The sequence below is a fragment of the Trachemys scripta genome, chromosome 5, assembly GCF_013100865.1.
Source record: "Trachemys scripta elegans isolate TJP31775 chromosome 5, CAS_Tse_1.0, whole genome shotgun sequence".
NCBI lineage: Eukaryota > Metazoa > Chordata > Testudines > Emydidae > Trachemys > Trachemys scripta.
The window spans coordinates 130,592,360-130,609,640 of record NC_048302.1 but is presented as its reverse complement, the minus strand read 5'-3'; the positions used below and the strand labels follow the sequence as shown (position 1 = coordinate 130,609,640).

General features: G+C 41.5%; 1 protein-coding gene across 2 annotated transcripts in view; it reads left to right on the top strand.

Annotated features, from left to right (window-relative positions):
• The first annotated feature begins 14 nt into the window (after positions 1-14).
• CTNNA2 (catenin alpha 2) overlaps positions 15-17,281 on the top strand; it is a 760,050-nt gene continuing 742,783 nt past the window's right edge. The window contains exon 1 of one of the 2 annotated variants that reach the window (XM_034772967.1): positions 15-162. The gene's annotated coding sequence lies outside the window, so the exon portion shown is untranslated. The remainder of the gene's footprint in view (positions 163-17,281) is intronic. The other variant, XM_034772968.1, reaches the window with a different exon arrangement.

Genomic DNA, 17,281 nt, shown 5'->3' with positions numbered 1-17,281 from the left:
GGCTCGGGCGGCAGGAGGCGGGGACGGGGCGAGAGCAGGAGGCGGGGACCCGGCGCTGGGTGAGGGGAGCCGCACCGCACCCCCGGCCCGTTAGTGACCCTCGCGGCTGCTGGGGAGGAGCAGGAGGCGAGGGGCTCGCCCGTCCCCACCCACCGAGCTGAGGTGAGGCCAGGGCAAAGCATCCTCCCTTTCCTTCCCCCATCCCTCCATCCCCGGGCTCCTTCCCTCCATCCCCCCTTAGCCCTGCTCCCTTCCCCTCATCCTTCCTCCCTCCCTCCTTCTCCTCTCCGGCTCCCCTTCTCCTCCTTCCCTTTCTTCTCCCCTTCCCCTCCCCTCCCACCCAGGCAGGCTCCTTCTCCCCGCGTCCACATTTCGCACCCAGCAGAAAGAATCACAATTCTCGCTCTATTTTTAATGCAGTCGTGGTGCTCGCCCAGAAGGAGAGAGAGTGAGAGAATCAGACAGGCACAGGCAGAGATAATCCCCCCCTCGTCTCTTTCGAGGATGGACTTGAATTAATGGTCATTTTGTGCGGTGTGTATGGGGGGAAGCGGAGGATTGTATTTAGGAAGGGAAGGAAAAGGGTCAGAGGGGGCTTGGGTCCTTTCTTTTCTCCCCTGCCATCCCTTGGAGGTGATTCTAGCTCCCTATTCTTTTCATTTTCTCTCTCTCTCTCTGTATTTATTTTGTATATTTCCCTTTCTTCAGGCATCAGAGGGCTTTTTAGCCATCCACCCTGTGTCTCTAATTTACAGCCTTTCTCTGCTGCTGCTCTGATTGTCTCAGTAAGAAGCCACCAGGAAAGGGGAAGCGGGAGGCTAGTGTGGAGAAAGCAGCTTTTTTACACCCTTTCCCTTTAGGCCTCTTCCAATTTGTAATACATTTCAAACCACCCGCTTAATATTTGATTTGGAATCCAGCCTGAAAGGTCCTTAGTCCTGTCAAAGCATTTGGTGAGGGGCAAAGAACTAAAGTTTTTAATATGTACAGTGCAACCTTGTTTTTATCCACAATGTTCTGGGGACATCAAAAACATTCAGATGAATGGGCTTTGAATAATTAGGGGTGGGAAGTGACAGACAAAGTGTTTTATGCTACGGGACATAGCACGGTTTTGGATTAGGAGCAGATTCCGCAAAACATGGGGTGTATAAACAGGGTGATCCTTGGTATGTAGAGGTGCGATTTTTGTTGCTTTGTTTGCTTCTTTGAAGGGCTGTGTTTTGTTGTGTGCATAGTGAACATGTTTTAAAAATGTTGTTATGCAAAACAGAGAGGGTGTTTAAAAGAAACTTGCAAGGGGAATATGTAGCATGCACCTGCTTCTCGATGGGTGGGTGGGTTATATTATCTCATGACACATTGGGGGTGTAAAATTCTTGTTTCTTTTTAAGGTGCTGGGCAGGCATTTTTAAGAAATGCTTTATGTGAATGCTGCCTTTCCTCTCTTCAGCTTCAATACAATGATATGTAAAGCATTTATGAGATAGGTATTGTATTCCAGGCAATTTTATTTTTTCCTGTTCTTTTTCAAACATCCATTTATTGAGCTATAGGAAGTTTATTTATACTTTGTCAGGATGAATGTGTTCCAGCATTCCTGTTATTTTGGAAATAAAAAGATACAATAGCTAGCAATGCAAAACTCTATCAGTCAAAGGAATGTAAAAACTTTCAAACTGTACCATATTTTGGCATATATTCCTTGGGAACATTAAGATTATGTTAACTTGTCAAGATTATTGCAAATATAGTTTTGTATTTTGGAGCGGAGGGTGAATAAGTAAGGAATAGACTTAAATCTAGTGATATTCCTGATGAGAACGACAGACTTTATTGGCTCTGTAGCTAACTATTAAAATGTATTTGATTTTTTTCATTTCAAATTTCATGGTTAATGTTATAGTTTTGTAGTTCTCTTCTCTCCCTCCACCCCGTTCCCCAACGAGGAGCATAAAAAATCAGAAAGATTAACAGAATTCCTCCTAAAAGTGCACAAGCGTTGACTTTGGTAGAAGAAATGTTGCAGTCAATCATGTAACAGTATTTAGGGACTGTTTGAGGAATAATGTACCCCCAACGGTACATAATGAGACTGTAATTCCATTAATGGGTTCTGGTGACGACATAAGCCACAAGAGTGCAGCTCTACTACCTTGTCAATATCACTGGAACTCCAAGGTGGAATTACAACCTTCATTTATGTATGTTTTGGAGGTTCCTTATGTCACATTAACATTGAAAATGTGTGGGTACTGCTGAAATGCCACAGAGCCACTTAATTACTAGAGTTACTTAATTATCTTCTGTGCCAAATAGTGTTTGTCATGATAATCTTCTATAGGTACTGTACACTATCTGTATCTGTTGGTTTGGGAAAATTTTCTCTCAACACTGCCCCGGCCACTCAATTCATTAGTTTTCAGGACAGAGTGGACTCTCAAGAGTTGGCCAAAGAAGTGTAAGCTATTTATTCCTTTTCTGTACCCTTTGTTTACAAACAGCCCTCCAAAAGCATAACAAAAGAGAGGAGCGTTATTTATGTTAGGATTCATAACCCAAAACAAAGGATAGCTACAATAAATACAGTAAGTAATGTTAACAAAGAATGCCAATATTAAACTAATATATAATTATTTGTATTATAGTAGCAGTGTGGAACCTAATCAGGTTTGGGGCTCTATTGTACTGGCTCTGTACAGACATAGAGGAAGACACAGTTCTTCTCCAAAAGAGCTAGCAATCTGATGTCAAAGAAGATACAACAAGAGGATGTGACAAAATAAATGATTGGGTGAGGAAGAATAAGGGTAACCGTGATAAACGCATGTTTATATAGACTAGTTAAGTGCTCAGCTTGATGACTAAAGTCACTTAAGGTCTGTGTTCTTCAATTATAAGGTATAAATAAAGATATACAATAAATGTCAGCAATTACCACTGTCTATAGTCATTAGCCAAAATAAACTTTTTTTCAGTACTTATCTACATGTGTGCCTTAATTATTTGGCAATTGCTCAGACACAAACTCTGTTGCTTTTTACAGATTCAGACTAACACGGCTACCCCTCTGATACTTGAAACCTTTGATAGAACTTCACTAGGGTACTTTCACTACACTAGGGCTTTATTGAAACTGAAGGTTACCCAAATCACCAATTCCTTTGTGGTGTTTGCTTTCTAAAGCAAAGCACCAAAAATCCTGGCTATGGGACTCTAGTGCCTTATCTACACCAGAAAATTGTCTCTTGCTGATAAGAGTTGTTAGCAAAGGGTACCCTTGAACACTATTGAACATGATTTAACTGCTAGTGTAGATGGGACAGAACTGTTCTCCACACCGTTGCAGAAAATGTGATTAAGACGTGATTCTACTAGGAAGAGAAAGGATGGCTTGGCTCATTAACAGGATGGAATTGACAGCTAACTTAATTGTTGCAGAACATCCGTGGTGACAACAACTGTATTATAATTCCTTATTTTTTTAAAAATAGTGCAGTATTGTTTTATTTGGTTTTCACAATATTTGAAGTATTTTGCCTCCTTACTAGAGAATGTAGCAATGTTTATTGCCACGTTGTAGAAAATGTGTGTGATACTTACTCAAACATGAAATATTAATTAAGCCATAGCACAAGTTTTTAAAAAATTGAATGGTGAGGGACAGCTAACAATGATTATTCAAGTGGGATACTTCACTGTTTCCTAATAAATTCCATAACCAGAACTATTTTTGTTAAACATTTTTGTCGCTGTGCCATCAAGGATTCTTTTAAAAATCAAAACAGTACTTTATGCTTGTATTGAATCTCTTGTCATGCGGGCTCAACGTGCTTCACAAATATGAGCAGGTCTTGTATCAATCTTGCAGAACAGTAAACTACAACACAAACCAGTTAAGCGATTTACTCTAGTTCATAATGTGAGTCAGTCGGTGAGTTAATAATAAAACACAGGTCTCTCCTGACACAAGATGTCCTACAGATTTTTCTCCAGTAACTCTCCCATTTAATTGTACCTGAGGCATTCTGGTAAACTCTGGAATGAATAGATAGGTTGAGGACAGGGTTAAACCATTAAAATCCAACTACTCTAGGAAACTGAACTGCAGCAGGCAACTTTTATCTGTACGGCTGGTTGAAACTTAGAATTTCTATTCCACAGGAAAGACCGGCATTTACAATTTCTTTTTGTCCCAAATCAGAATGAAAAGTTGAAATTTTTAAATTTCTTTAAAAATGGAAATTCCCCCCAAAATTATTTTAGAACTATTGAACAACTTTGTAGAAGTGCTGCATTTAGACTTTTCTGTTATATTATCAACATGAAATGCTTCAAAGCTTTTTGTAACATTTCAAAGAAATCTATTGATTTCTGTTTGAAAATTTTCAACCAGCTGTAGTTATCAGTCACATTTTCCCCTGCACTGGTGTTCTTAGTGTATGCGCAATGTGCCTCAGGTGGCATATGACTAGGATTCATCACTGAATTTGGAATGCTGGTTGGATCATTGAAAGAAGGAAATATCCAAACATCCCCTCATGCAACCCTCTCCTCCTTCAATTTCAGCATTGTTACAGAGACTGGACCAATTTTTCAAGATTTATTGAGAACTGATCACTTTGAGTAAGGTTGAAGTCCATAAAATATTCAGTTAGATTACATCACCTGGTTTTTGTTTGAGAGGTAGGAAAAAATAATAGTCGGCAGTTATGTAGTGCTTTGCATATTCTAAGTGTTTTATAAGTATTAACTAATAGATATTGTAGGCTCTTTTGAGAGTCAGTTGCTACTGTAAATGGGGTTGGAATGATTAAGTTAGGTATAACCTCTAGTCTCTCCTTCCCTCTTCTCTTTGTCTATATATTTGGGTTTCTTAATCGTGTTTATACGCTGCAAAAGGCTTAGAATGCATTTGAAGATGGTGATGGGGGACACTTTATAAATGGAGGATATCATTTTCATGTGATAAAGGCTAGGTCTACACTACCCGCCTGAATCGGCGGGTAGAAATCGACCTCTCGGGGATCGATTTATCGCATCCCATCGGGACGCAACAATCAATCCCCGAATCGACGCTCTTACTCCACCAGAGGAGGTGGGAGTAAGCGCCATCGACGGGAAGCCGCAGAGGTCAATTTTGTCGCTGTCCCTACAGCGGGGTAAGTCGGCTGCGATACGTCGAATTCAGCTACGCTATTCGCGTAGCTGAATTTGCGTATCTTAAATCGACACCCCTCCCCCCCCCGTAGTGAAGACCTGCCCTTAGAGTCTGTCCCTTTTAATAAAACTTAAACTCTGACATGCCTCAGTCACTTTTGAAAATGGGACTTAGAAGCCTAAGTCTCAAGCACTTTTGAAAATTTTACCTGAAATTATTAATTTGTCCATGATGTTAATAAATAATTGACTTTAATTTTTAAAATACTTTAAAAATCACCTTATTGTTTTACTAGTAAGCCATCTTTTCTACATTGCATTGAATCTGTGTGTAGGGAAATATGTATCAATTTACATTAATGTCCCTTCAGCACACAAGGAGGCCATTAAACCTCTCAATTTCAGTGCTTCTCCTAAAAAATGGACCAGTTGACAACATTTTCTCATTCAGAGTCTGAGTGAAGCTGAATCCATCATGTGATGGCTTTTACCATTCTTGCTTATCACTCTGAGAAAATGACTCTGACTAGAGAGCTTAATGTATCAAAACAGAAAAGATCAAAAGGAAAATGTCTTTAATATGTAACTTTCCAGTTAGAATCACATACATATGGTATATATAAATATACCTCTTTTTAATTTTTTTCTCTTTTTGATATTAAGATTTTAGTAGCATCTGATAAGGTTTTTCTGTTACATTGTTAGGTATTTTTCTTGTAGAATGTTTGTTATAACTAGATATGAAATTAGTAGCAAGTGACAAGTCATGGTTGAAGCAATTCCAAGAGCTTGATATTAACAGTGGATCAGTGAGTTCAATCCAGAAGAAAATATTGTTAAACTACAGTAGTAGTAATTGTGCCCTTTCCAAAGGAATCATATTAACAAGTATGAATGCAATAAAACTTATTGAGAAGAAGCACAAAAATTATTTGCAGTTCATACTTGCTTGAATAGTTTGAGGAGACATATTTATCTGATGAGGTTTTTTTTTATGCTTGGCTGCTTCTGGAAAAGAGATTTTGGTATTTGCTGTTTCAGTTAGGATAAGATGTTCTTTTTATTTTAATGTTGGTCTAGAACTTCTGAGTCCACATATCTTGTAATCTTACAAATTATGTAAATAAATGTGCAACACAGGCAGTGTTTCCTGTGATTGAATATTTTTCACCCTTGAGTGTTTGCTGAACAACCTTTTTTTCTGCTTTAAATTATCAAGTTTGTGCTGTGTTGAGTTGTCCATTATTGACAATGGCCCCAATTCTGCAATTCTTTGTTTATGTGCTCACAGCTACGCCCATATGGAGCCCAGATGAATCAGCAGGGCTCCATGTGGGTGCCCACCTGCACATAGAGAATTACAGGATTGGGGCCAATGTTAACACTTAGGGCTAGATTCACAAAGACGATTTTGACTCCTAACAGCCACTGTAGGTGCCACTGGCATTCACAGAACCATTACTCAGCAGCTGCCAAACCTTGTAGGCACCTACATTTCTTCTACTAGGTATGTGCAAAACCACCTAAGCCCTGACACTGTTGAGCAGTTCAGTGCCTAACTCATTTCTAAACCCAGGGAGGCGTCTCAACTACGTTTCCCCGCCTGTCTTGCCTGCAGAGCCCGATCCAGTAGTCATGTTCTGATCATGCCTAACCTACACAAAAGAGAGCAAAGAGGAGGTGCTGCTGCCCCCTTTATATCTGTTAGCCCAGTATTTACAGCACTTGTCAGGATACGAGAGATTCATGTTCAAATCCCCACTTTTCCTAATTTGGAGTAGGTAATTGAACTCAGGTCTCCTGCCTCCAAGGTGAGTGCTATAACCAATGGGCTATCTGAGGGTATTTTGGGACAGGCCTCTCTCAATGTTTCCTTTTGAAGCTGTTCTGCTTAAATAATCATTGGGCCAGAGAGTAAGCGTGACTCTATGTAGGCCACTCACTTGGGATATGGGAGACCTGGGTTCAGGTCAGTGCTCTGAATCAGGCAAAGTGGGGATTTGAATCTGGATCTGTCACATCTGTCTTGAGTGCGCTAACTATTAGGTACAAGGTGGGTGCGGGGGAGTGTTAGCTGTGCTACATCCTCCTCCTTGTTTTTTTGGCAAGAAAAGACTAACCTATCTTAGGCTGTGAATCCTGAATGGAGGGAAGTGCCTCCTTCAGGCCACGAATTAGGTGCCTAACTCACTTTAAGGGGTGGGACCTAAGGCATTTCTCCTCTCTTCAGCATTTCCTACTGGCTAGATTAGGCATCTCCCCACTCAGCATACTAGCTTCTGTGAATCTCTTTTTTAAGTGCCTAACTCTCCCTGTGCATTCTTTGGGACGCTTGGGTGCCTGACTTAGGGTTGTGAATTCTGCGAGGTGGCAGGGAGTCTAAAAGGTGGACATTGCAACATTCAGTGTTGCTATGCCTAAGTCTTCCTTGTAAGTCTAGCCCTTAAAATGTGTGCATGGTCTATGCTGTATAATGTAGACTTTCATGAATCTATAAAATAAAATAAGAGCTGCAATCTTTGTTTAATAGTACAAAGAGGACAAAGCCTGTGGTTAACATCCTGGAAGTAAAAATTATGATTGTTTTGACTAATAGAATTATATTGATTGAGAAATTGCTAATATAGGGACAAATTCTGATCTAATTTACACCAGTGTAAATCCAGAATAACTCCAGTGACATCAGTGGAATTAATCCAGATTTGCAGTGGTATAAATGAGATCAGATTGTGACCTGTAGTTTATCTAACTCCTAGAAAAATAATATATTTATTTAAAATAAGCTATAGCATGCTGATTACCTTAGTTTACAGAATAAACAACTAAGAAGTGAGCACAAATCGCTGTATCTTGGTAGTTTACTTAATCATAATGTTGGTAGAAGTTGCCAGCTAAATTCCATTGTTACATTGGTGTAAATCCAGAGCAGCTCTAATGAAGTTACTCAAAATTCTGATCTGTGCACCTGAAAACAGCATTTTCACCTAGTATCATCTCCTTTAAAAGTGTGTGTGTGTGCGTGCATGTGTGTGTGAGAGAGAAATGTCTTTAAAAAACTTCCAACTACAGTATTTTGAAAAATGAAATAATAGGATACATGGTTAGACTTGTATTTTAAGTGAATGGAAGAGGCTTTTATATGATAAGGCCCAAGTTCAGGCCCTCAAGTTTCTATGTTTCTTCTGCAAAAGCTTGTGGCCTAACAGCTAGAGCTCAACAAGTGCTGTGTTCCTAACTCCACTCCGCATGTCATTGGTGTCATCTATATTAATGAGGTCTAATCTTGCATTCTGGCTGTATTTGACTTTTAAAATGTATTTGTAATTTTTAAGCCTCCACATATATCCTATTAATTTATATACACTTTGTTTTTTGAGGATTTTTATTTCATTTTTAAGAATTAAAATACAAACTACTCTAAAAATGACTATCACAAATTCACAGTAAGGTTCGATGTTTGCTGTCTATTGATTTCTAGAACCAGTTTTCTCTCTTTACTGATAAAAAGATATATATTTGAAACCGCCAGTGTTGCAGGCTTAGTCTACAATCTGAAAACCAAGAAGGGTTGTTTTTGGCTTGTGTATAGTAACCAGTAATACAATTCTGAAGGCTAATTGTTTTACTTGGATACACACATTAAAGTCTCATTAAAAATACTCCAGGACAACCCTCTACTCAATGGGCATTTATACCTTGTCCCCGAAGAAGAAACACCACATACAGATGTATATGTCAAGACCCTCCCCCCATAGCCGTTCTACCATCAACACTGCACGAGCTGCCAAGCAAATGCCAGAAGAAACAAAAACCAAGGTATACAACCTCCTCTACCTCAGCCATTCAGCCCCTTCCACCATCCAGGGTCACTGTATGCAGTGCGAGTTGAGGCGATAGTAGAGCCAATGAAAGCTTTATTCCATCCTCTTTGCCTCCCGCCTCTAAAAGAGTGGAAAGAAAGTACTATGTACCCTCCCATGGGCTTGAGTACCTTTCATAGAATCATAGATTAGGGTTGGAAGAGACTTCAGGAGGTCATCTAGTTCAATCCCCTGCTTAAAGCAGGACCAACACCAACTAAGTCATCTCAGCCGAGGCTTTTCTCTGGTAAATGAGGGCAGACTGCAGGGAGAACCTCACTGCAGGAGGGGCTGGATGCAGCAGACTTGGCCGCTAGAACTGTGGCTCTGTGATGGCCAGGTATAGATCATCCTGGTGACAGTCTTCTGGTCCCTATGAAGTCCAGAGTACTATCCAGGACTTGACATTCAAGGGTCCCTCTCTGTTCTCGAACCACACAGACAGCAAGATTCATGGATTTAAGGACTCTAGAGCTACTCTGAAGTCCTTGGGTCTGTATACACCTGCTACAGTGAGGAAGTAGTCAGCCACAGCAGACACACCAATATTCCACTCCTCCTTGGCAGAAACAGTAGGCCTCCCCCTTCTGCTGTTCAGCTCCAGCTCTGGTGTTTCGATGGGCCAGTCAAGGTCGACATAAGTCTCCATCTCTCCAGACCCGAACCTCCTCCCTTTCTCAAACTATCTGTCCATCTTCTGCAGTGCTTGGTCCCAGATTACTTTGGATAAGTGGGTCTTGAGCACTGTGTAAGTGGGATATACTCTGCAGTTTGCTTCTACCTTTCCTGCCTTCCCTTTCTCCCCGTCCCTCTTCAGGGACCACTCTTATGAAAAACTCTTTATCCAGGAAGTTCAGTTGCTCCTTTGCTCTGGAGCCATAGAGGAGGTTCCATGTTGTCTCAGAGGAAAGGGGTTTTATTCCTAGTATTTCTTAATCCCAAAAGCAAAGGGAGCGGGGGTGTCATCTCAACAAATTATTTTAAAAAATAAAATTTCTCATAGTCACCCTAGATTCTATTATCTCTTTCCTGGATCCTAAGGACTGGTGTCAGTTTAAAAGATAAAAAGCAACAGAGGGTCCTGTGGCACCTTTGAGACTAACAGAAGTATAGGGAGCATAAGCTTTCGTGGGTAAGAACCTCACTTCTTCAGATGCAAGTAATGGAAATCTCCAGAGGCAGGTATAAATCAGTGTGGAGATAACGAGGTTAGGTCAATCAGGGAGGATGAGGTGCTCTGCTAGCAGTTGAGGTGTGAACACCAAGAGAGGAGAAACTGCTTCTGTAGTTGGATAGCCATTCACAGTCTTTGTTTAATCCTGATCTGATGGTGTCAAATTTGCAAATGAATTGGAGCTCAGCAGTTTCTCTTTGGAGTCTGGTCCTGAAGTTTTTTTGCTGTAAGATGGCTACCTTTACATCTGCTATTGTGTGGCCAGGGAGGTTGAAGTGTTCTCCCACAGGTTTTTGTATATTGCCATTCCTGATATCTGACTTGTGTCCATTTATCCTCTTGCGTAGTGACTGTCTAGTTTGGCCAATGTACATAGCAGAGGGGCATTGCTGGCATATGATGGCATATATAACATTGGTGGATGTGCAGGTGAATGAGCCGGTGATGTTGTAGCTGATCTGGTTAGGTCCTGTGATGGTGTTGCTGGTGTAGATATGTGGGCAGAGTTGGCATCGAGGTTTGTTGCATGGGTTGGTTCCTGAGTTAGAGTTGTTATGGTGCGGTGCGTGGTTGCTGGTGAGAATATGCTTAAGGTTGGCAGGTTGTCTGTGGGCGAGGACTGGCCTGCCTCCCAAGGTCTGTGAAAGTGAGGTGTGGAAGCAGAGGGATCATTGTCCAGGATGGGTTGTAGATCACTGATGATGCATTGGAGAGGTTTAAGCTGAGGACTGTAGGTGATGGCCAGTGGAGTTCTGTTGGTTTCTCTTCTGGGCCTGTCTTGTAGCAGGAGGCTTCTGGGTACACATCTGGCTCTGTTGATTTGTTTCTTTATTTCCTTGTGTGGGTATCGTAGTTTAGAGAATGCTTGGTGAAGATCTTGTACGTGTTGGTCTCTGTCTGAGGGGTTGGAGCAGATGCGATTGTACCTCAGTGCTTGGCTGTAGACGATGGATCGTGTGGTGTGACCGGGGTGGAAGCTGGAGGCATGAAGGTAGGCATAGCAGTTGGTGGGTTTTCGGTATAGGGTGGTGTTAATGTGGCCATTGCTTATTTGTACGGTGGTGTCTAGGAAGTGGACCTCCCGTGTAGATTGGTCCAGGCTGAGGTTGATGGTGGGGTGGAAGCTGTTGAAATCATGGTGGAATTCTTCCAGGGTCTCCTTCCCATGGGTCCAGATGATGAAGATGTCATCAATATAGCGTAGGTAGAGAAGGGGCATGAGTGGACGAGAGCTGAGGAAGCGTTGTTCCAGGTCAGCCATAAAAATGTTGGCATATTGTGGGGCCATGCGGGTGCCCATAGCGGTGCCACTGGTCTGGAGGTATATATTGTCACCAAATTTGAAATAATTGTGCGTGAGGATAAAGTCACAGAGCTCAGCAATAAGTTGTGCTGTGTCATCATCAGTCCTTCAGTGAGAGTGCCAATGCCCGAGATGATGGGGCGTCCAGGATTTCCAGGTTTGTGGATCTTAGGTAGTAGATAGAATAACCCCGGTCGGGGCTCTAAGGGTATGTTGATTTGTTCCTGTGTTAGTGTAGGGAGTGTCCTGAGCAGATGGTGCAGTTTCTTAGTGTATTCCTCAGTGGGATCTGAGGAAAGTGGCCTGTAGAATTTGGTATTGGAGAGTTGTCTGGCAGCTTCCTTCTGGTAGTCGGACCTGTTCATGATGACAACAGCACCTCCTTTATCAGCCTCTTTGATGATAATGTCAGGGTGGTTTCTGAGGCTGTGTATGGCATTGCGTTCTGCACGACTTAGGTTATGAGGCAAGCGATGTTGTTTTTCCACAATTTCTGCCTGTGCACGTCGGCGGAAGCATTCTATGTATAGGTCCAGACTGTCATTTCGACCCTCAGGAGGAGTCCATGTGGAGTTCTTCTTCCTGTGTTGTTGGTGGGAGTGTATCTGTGTATCAGTGCGCTGTTCAGTGTTATCTTGAAAGTATTCTTTGAGTCGGAGGCGGCGAAAATAGGCTTCCAGATCACCACTGAACTGTATCATGTTCGTGGGGGTGCTTGGGCAAAAGGAGAGTCCCCGAGATAGGACAGACTCTTCTGCTGGGTTGAGTGTTTAAAAGATGTTCATGTGGCAATCAATCAGGTCCACAGAAAGTACCTCTAATAGCTGGTAAGTCAAAATCATTACCAGTTCACTGTACTATGTTTGGGCCTATCAGCAACTCCCACAGTTTTTATGAAAGTCATGGCAGTAGTAGTCACTTTCCTCTGAAGATTGGGAGTGCAGGCTTACCCCTACCTAGGTAACCCAGTCCGAATGGCAAATGCAGAGGAGTGTTGCCTTGATCCAGTTAACGTTCAGTCCTCTGGGACTGTTAATTGACACACACAAAAAATCTGTCCTCTCCCCAGTAAGCGGATAGTGTTTATAGGGGAAGTACTGGACTCATCTGAAGCCAGGGCTTTTCTTCCATACTCCAGGTTTCAGGCAATTTGATGGATTGTTATAGATTTGAAGGCTAACTTGGTCACAACAATATGAACTGTTTGAGGTTTCTGGGTCACATGGCCTCTTGCATCTACGTGGTCCAATACACCAGACTGAAACTCATTCCCTAGATTGGTGGACAGATCCAGCCAGGACTTAGCTTTCAGTTCTCTGACATTGATGCACAAAACTATCAGACTGGTGTGCCAAGTATTTTATCGCAGATCAGGAAAGCAGCCTTTTCATCCTCACTGCATCTATCAATGAAAGTGACATTTTTGGTGACCTTTACCTTGGTCAGAAGAGTAGGGATGGTGCAGGAATTAATGTTGGGATTTTTTAAAAACAAGGTTTACCTGTGTCCTCATCCAAAGTTTGTCCCAAAGATGGCTTCCTCTTTCAACATCAGCCAGTTTGTTTGTCTGTTTTCTACCCAAAACAACATACAACCAGAAAGGAAGAGTATTTGCATACCTTGGATATCAGAAGAGCTTTGACATTTTACCTGGACAGAACCTGTAACTTTTGTAAATCCTCCAGTTATTTATAGCAGTGGCAGACCAAGTAACAGGTCAATCATTCTCTACCCAAAGAATGTCTTCCTGGATCACATCCTGCATATGGATGTGCTGTTGTGACCTGGCTAATGTTGCTCTGCCCAACAGAATCAGAGCTCATTCGACAAGGTCGCAATCTGCCTTTCGACACAAGTTCCAATTGTGGATGTTTGTAGGGTGGCAGCCTGGTTTGTCCATGCGCTTGCTTCCCACTGTGCTATGGCTCAAGACTCCAGAGATGATGCTAGAGTGGGATGAGTTGTTCTCCAATGTTGATTGAAATAGAGTCTGATCCTGCCTCTTGTCTTACAGCTTGTGAGGCACCAAGCGTGGAATGCACATTGCAATCACAAGAACATTAAATGGTTATGAACCTATTCTGTAACTGTTGTTCTTCGACATGTGTTGCACATGTCCATTCCATGACCCACCCTCCCATCTCTTTTCATCAGAGTTGGGGCAAGAATGAACTGAGGGGAGCTAGCAGTGGCTCTGTCCTTTACAACTGCATGGCACATGACAGCTTGGGAAAAGTTGCCAACGGCAGTGTGCTGGACACACCAATAACCAAAGTGGAATGGGTATGTGCAACACATCTTGAAGAATAACAGTTATGCAACAGCTTAGTAACCATTTTTTTCCATCTATCTATCTTCTAGAATTGGAAGGGACCCTGAAAGGTCATTGAGTCCAGCACCCTGCCTTCACTAGCAGGACCAAGTACTAATTTTGCTCCAGATCCCTAAGTGGCCCCCTCAAGGATTGAACTCACAACCCTGGGTTTAGCAGGCCATTGCTCAAACCACTGAGTTATCCCTCCCTGAGTGCTGGTTTATAGACTGATCTGGCATGACAAATGTGGAAGTTACACTCTCTTCCACATACAATACTTTGGATCCATCATGGGATTAAGTCAGGTAAGGTTTAGCCTAATTGTTTTATGGCTATAGGGCTCATGAGAATGACGTTTAAATGCATTGACAATGCAAGCTTGCTCAGGTAGTCTCCTGATATCCTAATGCACAAAGCTTGTTCTTTGTAGGTGGTTGTCAGTCAGCAATGAAAGAAATTTTAAAGGGCTACATGGCCAAAAGACATCTTCTTGACTGAATTCCCTTAAGGAGCTAGGTCAGGAGGAAGAGCGGGAAATCAGTTGAGTTGCTGAATTTTTTTTTTCTCTCTCAGCTTTCTCTAACCACATGGAATTAGGAAAATTTCTCAGTTTCCTTCTCTGCAAGAGCCAAATAGTGATAGAGACTGTGAGAGACCTTTTCTCTGGCAATCAGTGGCACAAGGGCTAAGTCACCACTATCCCTAGGAGAAGAAGGTGAGGGAGGCCACATTTTATGTAAATTATGCAATGAGCTGCATTACATACTTGGAAGTAATTTGCATATAGCCATTCTCTTTAATTTAAAAATATTATATGTGATTTAGTGTTGGCAAAAGGTGTCATATTAATTACCAAGAGGGCAGCAAGAGGAGACACGTCTCACATGCAGTGTCCTACCACTATGCCTCATCCCTGATCTAAGAGGGCAGGGTGAGTGTGGGGAAGTTTCGCTGAAGTAACAGACAGTTTATTTTCCATGGCCCATGCAGTTCTTAATCCCTTCTGAGTCTGTTAATACACAGTGTTGTGATGAGTCTGTGATGTGGGAGTTGTAAAAGAGGTCCATCCAATTAATCTCATGCAGGGGCCAGCAAACATCCATTAGATGGGATGGGAATGACTTTCAGTCCCTATTGAGCTGGGTTGAATTCAAACAGGTGACCTAGAAGTGAAAGCTGGTGTAGCTCATCAGCAGTGCGGTAAACCGTCAGTCGGTCTATAATCTCATAGGAAGATTATATAATACAAAAACCTGTGTTGAAAGCATGTTAAGATTTTCTCCTCCCTCAATCTAGCTGATCATTTTTTTAAATGGTTCATAGTCTGGCCAGACCATGGCCCCACCCTCTGAGAAATGTATAAGGTGATTATTTCAGCCCTCAGGTACATACCTACTGCTGCTCTGGTTGGAGAGGGAGAAGGTATTAGGTGCAGCAGCAGCTCTGGTGAAAGAGGGACACCTGCATCTCCAACAAAATATTCTGTAGAGCCTAAGACAGTTTCCCCAAAAGTGGAGCATCCCCTCGCTGCTCCCATACATGTCCTGGAGGGGGCCCAAAGGAATTGCTGGCGGGGAGTAGGAGGATGGCCTCTCAATAAATCTCTAATCTCAGCTTTCAATTTTGTAAAGCAACAATCAAACAAGTCTCTAGCCGTTATAGTTGCAAAGAAAACCCTGAAAAAGTGACCATCAAACTTAGTACAAACTTGTAGATTCAACAGAGAAGTCAAGAACTTCAGGGACCATGGACACTGAACTACCTCGGTTACCCTTACAGAAACTTACCTTTCTCTGCTACCGTCCCAGAGGTATATTGGGAGGGCATTCTGTGTAGGATGATTGCCCTGCTGCTCCCCTCTGTGTGAACAGAGGGCCTCATTCAGAAGATGCCTTTAATGGATACTAAATCACTTGCAGTTGTTTTTAAACTGAAGTCTATATGCAAATTACTTGCAAATGTGCATATTTCTCATTACATAGTTTGCATACAATGTCACACATGTGGCTTCAAAAAACTTGACAGCTATGGAAGGAGTTAGCAGATATAAATAATAACCTTTGACTTCAGCATGAATGCCACTGTAAATTAATGTGAATTTGGTACAAAGATTGAAGGTAGAATATGGTATCTGTTAAGTGGGTGAGGGAAACCCAAAAGTGGCTCATTTTTCTTTCCTACATCTTTGGGCAGGGGACAAAGGAGCCTAGTTGTGACACACTTTTCTTTTCTCCTTCTCTTTTGGACAGAGGCTCAATCACAGAATCAGAAGTAGAAATGACAGCACTACTGCACTCTGCATCTTTATGCCAGCGAACACTTAAAAAGTGATGGAGAGGTGACTCTCATCCTATTTATTTGCCTTTTAATCCTAGAAAAATGGATAAGCAAATCTGATTGATATTTCTCCAATAAATGATCAGTAATGAAAAGTTATTTTTTCAGGGTTGCAGACTGACTGAAACAGTAGCGGAGGCCATTCTTCTCAGTAAATTTTTCTGAAACTTGATGATGATGATATTTTAAATATCCAAATAATTAGCTATGTCTTTATGTCAATTATTCAAATTAGAAGATTTTCTTTGCAGTCATAAAGACAGGTCAGACTAGAACTTTGCATTACAAAATATGAATTTTTAAATTCTGCAGAATAATAATCTCTTCTGAGGAGGTTGACTAAAACATCAAATGGAGCAGATCTGGCCTGCTGCATGGGTGATTGCTCTCCTTGTGTTAACATGTTTAATACAATACTAAAATTGAAGATTTAAATGCAGAAATGTGGATACTTCAAACCTCAGTGCAATATGAACATATTATGTGTTATAACATGCCTCAGTTAGTGTGGCTGAGGAAACCTAATTTTTTTAATATTCTGACTTGTATATTTCCATTTTCATTCTTTATGTTGCAGAGGTAACTTATTAGAAACATTCATTTGGCATATGGGTGTTTAAGTTGAGATATTCAAGATCTTAACATGATACCTATGGCTTTACTAGTCAAGATGTAATCAGCTGTGATGGCTTGGACAAAGAGATCTTGCTTTGCACCTCTTTCTAAATATATACATTCATATAGATTCCAACACCAAAAGGGACTCACTGTGATCATCTAATCAGGCCTTCTGTATAACATGGCCATAAAATGTCCCCAATATAATTCCTAGAGTAGATCTTTTAGAAAAAAATTCTAATCGTGATTTAAAAATTATCAGTGATGGGGAATCCACCATGACCATTGGTAAACTGTTCCAGTGGTTAATTACCCTGACTTTCGAAAATCTATGCTTTATTACCAGTCTGAATTTGTCTAACTTCAACTTCCAGCCATTGCACTGTTATACCTTTCTCTGCTAGACTGAAGAGCCCATTATTAAATATTTGTTCCCCAGTAAGTACTTAAAGACTGTAATCAAGTCACCCCTTAATCATCTCTTTGTTAAGCTAAATAGATTGAGCTCCATGAGT